Here is a 10,686-nt window from a genome sequence, read left to right on the forward strand (position 1 = left end):
ACCACATAACCGGTACACAAACACGAAACCCATACACTGCACACACCACAATAACAATTAAAACAAAACACATCCCCATTCCACAAACCACACACAACACAAGCACACCAAAATCCTTACAAGCCCACACTAAACCTTACCTAACCCTAAGGTCCCTAACCCTAACTCACTTAACCCGCCCCTATCGCCCCCTAACCTAACTCACTTAACCCACCCCTATCGCTCCCTAACCCTAACTCACTTAACCCACCCCTAACTCACTTAACCCACCCCTATCCCCACAGACCGTCAATCTCCACACTTACCTGCCTCGCACCCTAACGTCCGTCACTACCGCATACTCACACAGCCTTTCCCCATGTCGGCATCCTCGGCGTTGGTGTTGTCATCCGTCGTGTCGGTCTTCTGCATTGTCGATGTTCTGCCACTCGGTCTTCTTCGATTTCGATCTTCTGGAGCTCAGTTCGATGTCGGTCTTCTGCGCTGTCAGTCAGGTAGAACCACACACACACACACACACACACACACACACACACACACACACACACACACAAACACACACACACACACACACACATGCTTTTTATTTTTCACTTGCTAAACAGCAGAACTGCTGCTTAGTGAGTGTAAAATAGTAGCTCAACCATTCTCTCTCTCTCTCACACTCATACACACATACACTCTTGCAAACAGACATAAACACATATGTACACTTTTTTTATGTTACTTTTTTTACATTTTACACTTGCTAAACAGCAGAAGCAATGCTTAGTGAGCATAAAATAACGGTGGCCATTAGTTTTTTTCTGCCTGAGTTCCACAGTGCCTTGATATGCTGCCATGAAGCGGCAGACTCATATTTCAGCAGGCATTACTTGTACATTAATACCCTGCTGGAGAACATTCGTTCTCCAATCAGGGTACTGATGTACAGTAAGCCCATTCGCTAAGTATAATTAACCTGCACAAAAGTCTCCAGGAGTAGATGGTATTCCTATTCGCTAAGTATAACTAATCTGCACAAAAGTCTCTAGGAATAGATGGTATTCCTGTGGAAGTCCCAAAATTAAGAGGGAAGAAAGTGATAAAGATCGGGAAGGTTTTGTTTAACAGTAATTTAAAAGGACAGGAAGCACCAACATCCTGGGATAAAACTGTGGTGGCTGGAATATCTAAAGATGGTAAAGACGTATCAGACCCAGCTTCATACAGGCCCATTTATTTCAGTTTTATATCATGACTTTAAAGTGTTTGTCTACAATAGCCAAGAGAATGGCAAAGGTGTTGCCAACGTTGATAGATATGGGTCAATGTGGTTTTGTGGAGGGAAGGCAAACATTTGAAAACATTCATAGAACAATGATGATCCAGAGGGAAACAGAATGTAAGAAAATGCTACTGTTTTGGTGGGTCCTGATGCAGATAAAGCATTCAACAGAGTAAGCTAGGATTTTATGAATAAAGAAATGCAAACATTTGCATTCCCTCATACAATAATATGGTTAATTAGGAGGATATCTGATGGATTCCAGGCAAAACTTAAAGTGGGAGGGTTTCTCTCTGTTAAGTTGTGTCTGAACAGAGAAACCAGGCATTTTTATTGCATTATATTTAGAATTATTGGCAAAGAAAATAAGGGACTCAAAAATTCAAGGATATAATTTAGTGTGGTAATCAAAAAAGTTGGCTTTATTTGCAGATGATATTATTTTGTACCTGATAAATCCAGAAAAGGACACCTCAGTGTTGTAGAGCACTCTGAGACAGTTTTAAAATTTTGGGAGATATAAAATTAATGAAGATAAAACAAAGGCTATAGCTGTACACTACGTACCCATGAAACAAATAACATGAATCTTCAGACACAATGTCCAACAGAGAGTTTAATATAGCAAAAGCAAACACGTTTCACAAAATGCTTTCTCAGGCTATATAGTATTCAGCTTGATGAAGCATTTTATGAAAATGTGTTTGCTTTCGTTACCTTAAGCTGTCTGCTGGAAATGGTATCTGAGGATTCATGTTATTTGTTTTATTTGTACTTTGTGTGACTTCTGCACTTTATTCTGGTGATTTTTGATATTACTGTATTGGATTAGGAACTATGTACTCACACATGAATTTGTTCAGCAATAGCCATATTTATGGGGACACGATAAAATGAAGAATTTAGAAGCGTGGGGTAAAAAGGATTCTGTTTTGGCAGCTAAGGATATGTCGGGAGAGACTAAACAAAAGATAATACAAAAACTGAGAAACTGGAAGTTCTTTCTTATGGATATGGATGGTAAGATATGAGTAGTGAAACTGTTTTTAGTACTTTAGCCCTTTAGTTTTATATATAGCTCAGACATATTTTTATCAAGCAGAAAAGTTGTGGACAATAATTAATAAAGAGCTGAAGGATTTTACCTGGGAGAGGAAGAGGCAAGGGTCAGCTGGGATAAACTGATCTTTCCAACAGAACATGGTGGTTTAAGATTACCAGATTTGAAGGGATAATTTAGATCTACACAGTTAAGGCTCATATACATAACACAAGCAGAAAGCTATAAGTCAAAGTGGAAAGGGATGATGATAAAGCAGGAGGTAATTAAAAAAAAAAGGAGAGAGTGGGAATATGATTTTGGATACAGATCCTTAAGAAGAATAACAACAGCCATACAGAACATTATGGTTAAGGATAGGCGAATTCAAACCAAGAGATGAAAGGTTAATATTGGCAGCCCAAGATAGTGGGCTGTGTACACACTGCTTTTTAAAGTCCATTGAACATGTGGGAGAAACAGACAAATGTAGGTTTTGTAAAACTGAATTGGAAACAGTTGCACACCTCGTTGCTGGTTGTAACATACTAATGGCAGTAGCGTTGATCATTGAAATCGCCACACTCAGTGACTACAGTGTCTTGCATACAGAGAGACACAAAGTCATAAAATATCAGGATCTGATAAAGAATTTTAAGTCGTATTTAGATATGTTACCAATACATGTAACTCCATATCAACTGCAGAAGGAGTCATTATTAGGCACATTGCGAGTGCTGCGAAGAGCACAACTGGCTGACATCAAAAATTGAAACAATACTAATTTCATGAACTTTAATCGTACTTTGACTTAGGAATGGGGTCCGTTCCCGACATGGTATTAGAAATCCAAAAGACTTGGAGAAATTAAAAAAGAGTGAAGCAACATAAATGTACAAAATGCAATAAGTATTTCACATGTGCTAGTAGCTCAAAAAAGCATCAAGCCATTCACACAGGAGTGAGCAATCCTTTAAAGCAGGAAAATTGCAATGCCAGGAATACATCAGTTTGGTGCAAGAATGTGATATAAAAGAACTTGAGCATGAAGGAGTGTATAAATATTTGGGAATTGATGAAGGATCAACAATAAAACATGAACAAATGTGGATAAAACTTAGTAAGGAATACTTCAGAAGACTTAAATTAATCCTGAAAACAGCATTGACATCTAGGAACAAAATCCAAGCTATAAACCAATTTGCTCTTCCTGTCCTAACTTACAGTTTTGGAGTTTGGAGTGATTGGCTGGCCCCAAAATGTGTTGGATAGATTAGATAGGAAAACAAGAAGGATACTTCATGCTCTCCAAATGATTTATAAAAATCAGGGCATACCAAGATTATATATTCCCCATACTGATGGAGGGAAGGGCCTCCTTGAAACTGATTATATGTATAGATCTGCAATTGTGGGACTTCACACATATCTGCTGACCTCACAAGACCCAAATGTAGTGAAAGTTTTGAAACATGAGGAGAATAAATCTAAGATGACTTCTCTGCTTAATCTAGCAGAAGCTTATCGGCATCAAGCAGTAATAGAAATCAAACGAGAAGTAGATAAAAATCAGGCAGCAACTGAATGTGCCAAAACACAAAAGAAAGAATATAAGGTGAAGGATCAAATGAGAAGGCAAGAAATGTGGAAAAAGCATAAATATAGTTGCAAGTATAGAAAACTTCTGGAAGAACCTCATGTTGATCAGGAACAAACGCAGGAATAGTTAAGAGTGGCAAATTCAAACCAAGAGATGAAAGGTTAATATTGGCAGCCCAAGTTAGTGGGCTGTGTACACATTAGTTTACAAAGTCCATTGAACATGTGGGAGAAACAGACAAATGTAGATTTTGTAAAACCAAATTGGAAACAGTTGCACAGATCGTTGCTGGTTGCGACATACTAATGGCAGAAGGACTGTATACTGAAAGGCATAATGATATGGTGAGACTGTTGCACTGGGGATTATGCAAACATTATGCTACTGAAGTGGCTGAAAAACACTGGAAACATGACCTACAAAGTGGGAGTGACAGAGGCATTTAAGGTGGAGGTGAGATTACATCAAGGATCAGCTCTGACCCCTTTCTTATTTGCAATGGTGATGGACAGGTTGACAGACGAGATCAGACAGGAGGCCCCGTGGACTATGATGTTTGCAGATGACATTGTGATCTGTAGTGAGAGTAAGGACCAGGTTGAGGAGACCCTGGAGAGCTGGAGATATGCTCTAGAGAGGAGAGGAATGAAGGTCAACAGGACTAAGACAGAATATGTGTGTGTGAATGAGAGGGAGGATAGAGGAATGGTGAGGATGCAGGGAGTAGAGTTGGCGAAGGTGGATGAGTTTAAGTACTTTGGATCAACAGTTCATAGTAATGGTAGGCATTGTTATGACTTTGTCAGCACAGCACAAGCAGCTGTGCTGCACTGATGAGGTCATAACAAGGCCAAAATATGCATATCCACAGCTAGTGGGGTTTGGCCTTATTGGCCTGAATTGCCATTAAAATGATGAAACAAGTCATGGGCATTCAGAATTGTCAATTAGCTGAAACACCTGATGTTCATAACGGTCATTTGCATATATCCCATGTGCCTCTGATACAAGAGGATTGGGAGGTCTTTCTGTGGTGGTTTTAGCTGTGCTGGATTTTTCATTTAGTTTTTACTGCTTTAAAATAACAGGATATTTCACATTTTTCAGAAAAGGTAACTGCCCATATGAAGACTGTCCTAGGAAAAGACAGACATGGTATCCATGGAGTGAGGACTAGTGGGTGTATGGACGTGCAACCAGATTTATTTTTATTTAGGAGATTGTTTGGTCTAAAGCAGGTTGAATCAGTAGAAGCACACGCAGCGTTATGGGGCTGGACAAGTAACTCACAAGACTGTTATTGCAGGAAGGTTGTTTGTTTTGGGTGAAAGGGACTTAGCACTGCTTTCCTGTGCTTGCATCATGACAGAATATTCCTTAACAATCCATTCTCCTTATGAAGGGTGAAGGCATAAACATTCATACCTAAGGCAAATAATGAATAGTAATTATGGAGTTCATTCGTGCTGATATAGTTCTGTAAATGACCTCTAACTTACTAATGAAAAAAATGTTGGTTTCAAGACACACAGTTACAGGGTACAGTTTGCATTGTTTCATCTTGGAATACATATTCATTTCTGTTTTAAGAAAGACGTAGGAGTCTGAAATTAATCACAACATGAAGTTAAAATAAACATAAAAAGGGTTGTCAAATAACACAGGCAACTGCAACAGTCACATTACCACAGATGATGTAAATAGGGAGGATTTAACACATGACATGTCTATGTCTTCTGTTACCATAGTAGGACAGTGAAAGATAAAATGATAATGTATAGCTGCAGCCTAGCTTAACTATTGCAAAATAATACCTTTTGATTTTGCTGTACAGGTTTTTTTGTGGTATCTGTTTATTTATTTATTTTATTTATTTATTACGTTTATTTACCAGGAAGGTCCACTGGTCATAGGTGAGCCCATTTTCAGTGGAGGCCCGGGGAGAAAAGCTACACATACAATTAACAAGTTGATACAAATACAAATACATTACATACAGAGCTAACAGGTAATACAGTAACAAGCATGGACATATAATTAACAAGCTGATACAAATACAAATACATTACATACAGAGCTAACAGGTAATACAGTAACAAGCATGGACATACAATTAACAAGTCAGATTTGAATACAAATACATACCAGACAGAGCTAGCAGGTATTATGCAGTAAACAGTTTGGATACTGTATGAGCATAAAGGTTCAGGTTATTCATATGCACAATAATCATTTACATTATGTAAAGTAATTAGCATTGTTAAAGGACTTTATGCAAATAGTTAGATAAGATTTTAAAGATTGATGACAGTTTTAAGATAACTGTTAGAGATCTGAGGCAAGAGTAAAGGATGGTTGTCAAGGCAGGGTGATTGCTGCAATGGTTAGTAATGGTGAGAAGCATAGAAAAGACAGTGTAAGACAGGAGGAGAAGGAAACCACGCACACCACAAACCCAGTTTCACATAGAACTATCACAACTGCAAAACAAACACATAAACACACAAAGACATACTCGGAGGCACTGATCAAAAATCTACCAAAACTACAGAGGCCTCCAAAGCAGACACCCAAGCAACTGCCACCTCAAGACATAAGACATGCAACACATAGTTCTCAAAGTCAGTGTGCTAAACAGTCACAGCCCTTAAGGCCAAACACAATGCCAGACACACTTGTTATAGGTGACTCCATAGTCAGACACACTGACGTCCCACTCACCAGACTGAACAAGGAAAAGATCACAGTAAGCTGCCTGTCAGGCGCTAGATTCCGCCACATAACACAAGCACTCAGGTCACTCCACAGCAAGTACAAGTATGACTCAGTCATTGTCCATGCCGGTGTGAGCGACCTGAGACGCACCTCCCTGGACTACATGAAAAGAGACATAGAGGAGCTCTCAGATTATGTAGCCCAGGCCGGTATGACCCTGACCCTGAGCAGTATCCTACCCTCACCAAGAATGATGCCACAATACAGAGACAAAATGATCAGCTTTAATAATTGGCTTAATTACTGGTGTCATTCTAAGGGGATCCAATGTCTGTCTGCCTGGGATGACATGCTTGACAAGCCACGCTGCTTCGCAAGGGACGGCTTGCACCTGTCACCCCTGGGCTTCCGGATATTGGCAAAGGCTCTTGCCACCCCATAGTGCCTTTTTTAGGCAAGGCTCAAATGATAAACCTACCGCCCTAGAAAACAAAAATGGAGAAAAACTAAGGGTAATACTGCTCAATGCCAGAAGTCTAAACCTCAAGATGCACACCCTCGAAGCCTTCCTCAGTATGGAGAACATCGATGTCTGTGCTGTGACTGAAACCTGGTTCAAGGCTCCTGAGAGCACCCCAGCACTATCAGGTTATACCTCATATCATGCGTTCCAGCTCCAAAATCCAGACCGAACCACAAAAGGAAGGGGAGTATCCATATTCATAAAGGATACCCACACCTCCAGGTTAGTGGCAACGCACGAAGCATCGGAGACCATCCAGGTGCAATTAACCATAGGTAAAACTGCCCTACAGTTTGTAACATGCTACAGACCACCTTCTCAAACTCAGGAAACCCACACAGCCTTCCTGAAGACACTGGAGAGTATGAATGTCTCTCCAAACACCATCATATTGGGTGACTTCAACTACCCAAACATAGACTGGGAACATTACTCAAGCCCCAACACCCTAGCCCAAAGGTTCCTTGAGTTCATAAACTCAAATGCTATGGAACAACTAGTCACCATTCCCACAAGAGGAGAAAATATACTAGACCTGATCATCACAAACATGGGGACAGAATGCTCCACACCGGAAGTATATCCCTCATTGGTGAGATCAGACCATAAATTAATCTCACTGGAGATCCACATCCCGCCCCCACTCCAGCAAGTAGGACCACAGTGAAGAACTTCACAAGAGCAAACTTCACACTTCTTAAGACTGGAGTGGTATCCTTCAAGGCCCCGGAGCCAGTGGAAACCACAACCCACACTGCTGAAACCCTTACAAATGCCTTCTACGAGCACCTCCAGGAATGTATGGATCAAGCAATCCCTAATAAAATCAAGACCCTTTCCACCAAAGGCAGGCGCCCGGTCTGGTGGACTCCAGCCATAAACAAACTCTACAACAAGAGGAGAAAGCTACTACATGACAGAGCAAAATCCCTAAAAGGGAAGGCATCTCTGATCAATACTAGCAAAAAACTACGATCACTCATAAAATCATCCAAGGCCACCTTTGAGAGAAAAATCGCTAATGACACAAAAGACGATCATAAAGCCTTCTTTAGCTATGTTAGAAACCTGGGTGGAAACCCCCAGATATGCTCAGAATTAGTCCAAAATGATAAAAAAATCACTGAACCCACAGACATTGCCAACATACTGGCAGACAGGTTCAGTGCAAATTTCTCCCCTCCCTACCCCCCAAAAGGAGAAATATCTATCCCACCAGAGTCTAGCCTCCCAAACATCTCAGATGCCCAGGTGAGAGCTGCTCTCTCTAAAGCAAAAAATACAGCATCAATGGGACCGAACGGTGTCCCTGGCTGTGTGCTACACACACAGCCAGGGACACAGCCAGGCTGTGTGCTACACGAACTCAATGAGGAACTAAACCCACACATAAGGCTGCTGTTTAATCTTAGCCTTACTACAGGATACGTACACAAAGAATGGCGTATGGCAACTGTGGTCCCACTCCACAAAGGCGGTGCTTCTACGGACCCTGGAAATTACCGCCCCATAAGCTTGACGAGCCTTGTCTGCAAAGCTATGGAGATGATCATAATGGAACTCATAAATAAAGACATTGGGGACCTACAGACACTGGATCCTACCCAATTTGGCTTTGTCAAGGGCAGATCCTGCCTCTTGAACTTGGTCGACTTTTTTGAAACAGTCACTAAGGCCATTGATGAGGGTAAGGCAGTTCACACAGCCTACCTTGACCTAGCAAAAGCGTTCGACACAATACCCCACTCGGGCATCATAGAAAAGCTCACCAGCTTAGATGTAAACCCATATGTCACAAGATGGGTTGCAAACTGGCTCAAGGACAGAACACACAGGGTTAGAGTTGCTGGTGCCATGTCAGACTCTAAGCCGGTCACGAGCGGTGTCCCACAGGGCTCAGTCCTGGGCCCCTCTTGTTCGGCATTTATTTTTCTGAAGTGCAGGCAAACATAGGGGATTGTGGCTGACAAAATTTGCAGATGACTGCAAACTGGGCACCATAATTGACACTCCATCAGACACAGACATCCTCCAGAAAGGTCTCATAGAAATGGATAACTGGTGCCAGAGCCATGGCCTTAAGATAAATGCCAAAAAATGTATAGTCATACCCTTTGGGAAAAACAAGGTAACCCCTAATTACCACATAGGTGGTAATCCATTAAACACGGAAGAAGTTATCAGGGACCTGGGGACCCAAGTTGACAGTAACCTCTCTTTTGACACTCACATTGCCAAAGTGGTTAGGAAGACCTTCTACATTGCCCACCTGATCATGAAGGGATTCACATCCAGATCAGGAGAGGTCATTGTACCCCTGTACTCTTCACTTATCAGACCAATGATTGAGTACAACGCCCCATTCAGAATGTACCTTACCCGACACCTGCAGCAGTTGGAAAGACCCCAAAAGTTCCTCACCAAAAGGATAAAGGGGCTCAAACATATGTCATACGATGCCCGACTGAAGAAACTCCAGCTCTATTCAGTCGCATACCGTCTGCTCAGAGGTGATCTGTGCCTGACATACAAGGCCATGTCCAACCCGGAATTAATGGACATGCTCCACCTCAAAAAATCCAAATCCACCAGAGCCATGAGAGCAAGAGACTTAAACCTTAACACGGATATAAATAGGACGTGCTGGAGGGACAGATTCATCACCCAGAGACTCCCTACACTATGGAACAGAATCCCAGTCCATGTGAGGCAGAGCCCCTCACTGACTCTGTTCAAGAGAAATCTTGATGAGTGGATGGGAGATCGCAGGTTTACCCCAGGAATCATCTCTGTGTCACTGCTGGACAGAGGCACAGCAAACTAATGGGTATAGTATTCTCATCCTAAGGGGTGGTGAAAGCCACACACACTCTGGCTAGGCTTATAAATGCCCTAGGGCAGATAGCCTAGTATGAACCTATGAACCTATGAACCTATGAAATGGGGTAAAGGAACAAGTAAGGCAAGTAGGGTTTGGATTATAGAGGGGGTTAGTTGGCACACCAGCAAGCCAGAAAGAAGTGGGTTAGAGTAGGAGGAGCAGTGTTTAGAGAGAGTTATTTTAGCACAAGCATAGCCAGCCAGAGGAGAGATGTTGGCTTAGAGACTTCTTAAAGAGAGCAGGATTACAGATGGAAGTGATTGAAGATGGGAGGGTGTTCCAAAGTTTAGAGACAGTAAAAGAATAGAGCATTTGACCAGCTGGGAGACTGGATTTTTCTTTGAGTGGTGTTTTGTTTTCCAATCTGAGAGGTCTGTTTGGGTGATACAAAGACAGTAAGGAGGAAAGAGAAGGGCAAGCTGATGGTTTATATATAATTTTATGTGCAGTAGTTAACAGTAGGTAGTTCAGATAAAATGGTAATTCAAGCCAATTTCATTGCCGTAAATAGGAACAGTGGTGTGCTGAGAATTTTGCATTTGTTGCAAATTTGGCAACCTTATTGTAATGAGTCAAGTATGGTTTTCAGAGAGGACTGGATATTGGTGAGGTTAGGGGCACCATATAGTAGGGATGGTACTACAAGAGGTAACAAAACTGC

Source organism: Protopterus annectens, chromosome 5.part1 (assembly GCF_019279795.1).
Source record: "Protopterus annectens isolate FY-2018-M chromosome 5.part1, PAN1.0, whole genome shotgun sequence".
In the NCBI taxonomy this organism is placed as follows: Eukaryota; Metazoa; Chordata; order Ceratodontiformes; family Protopteridae; genus Protopterus; species Protopterus annectens.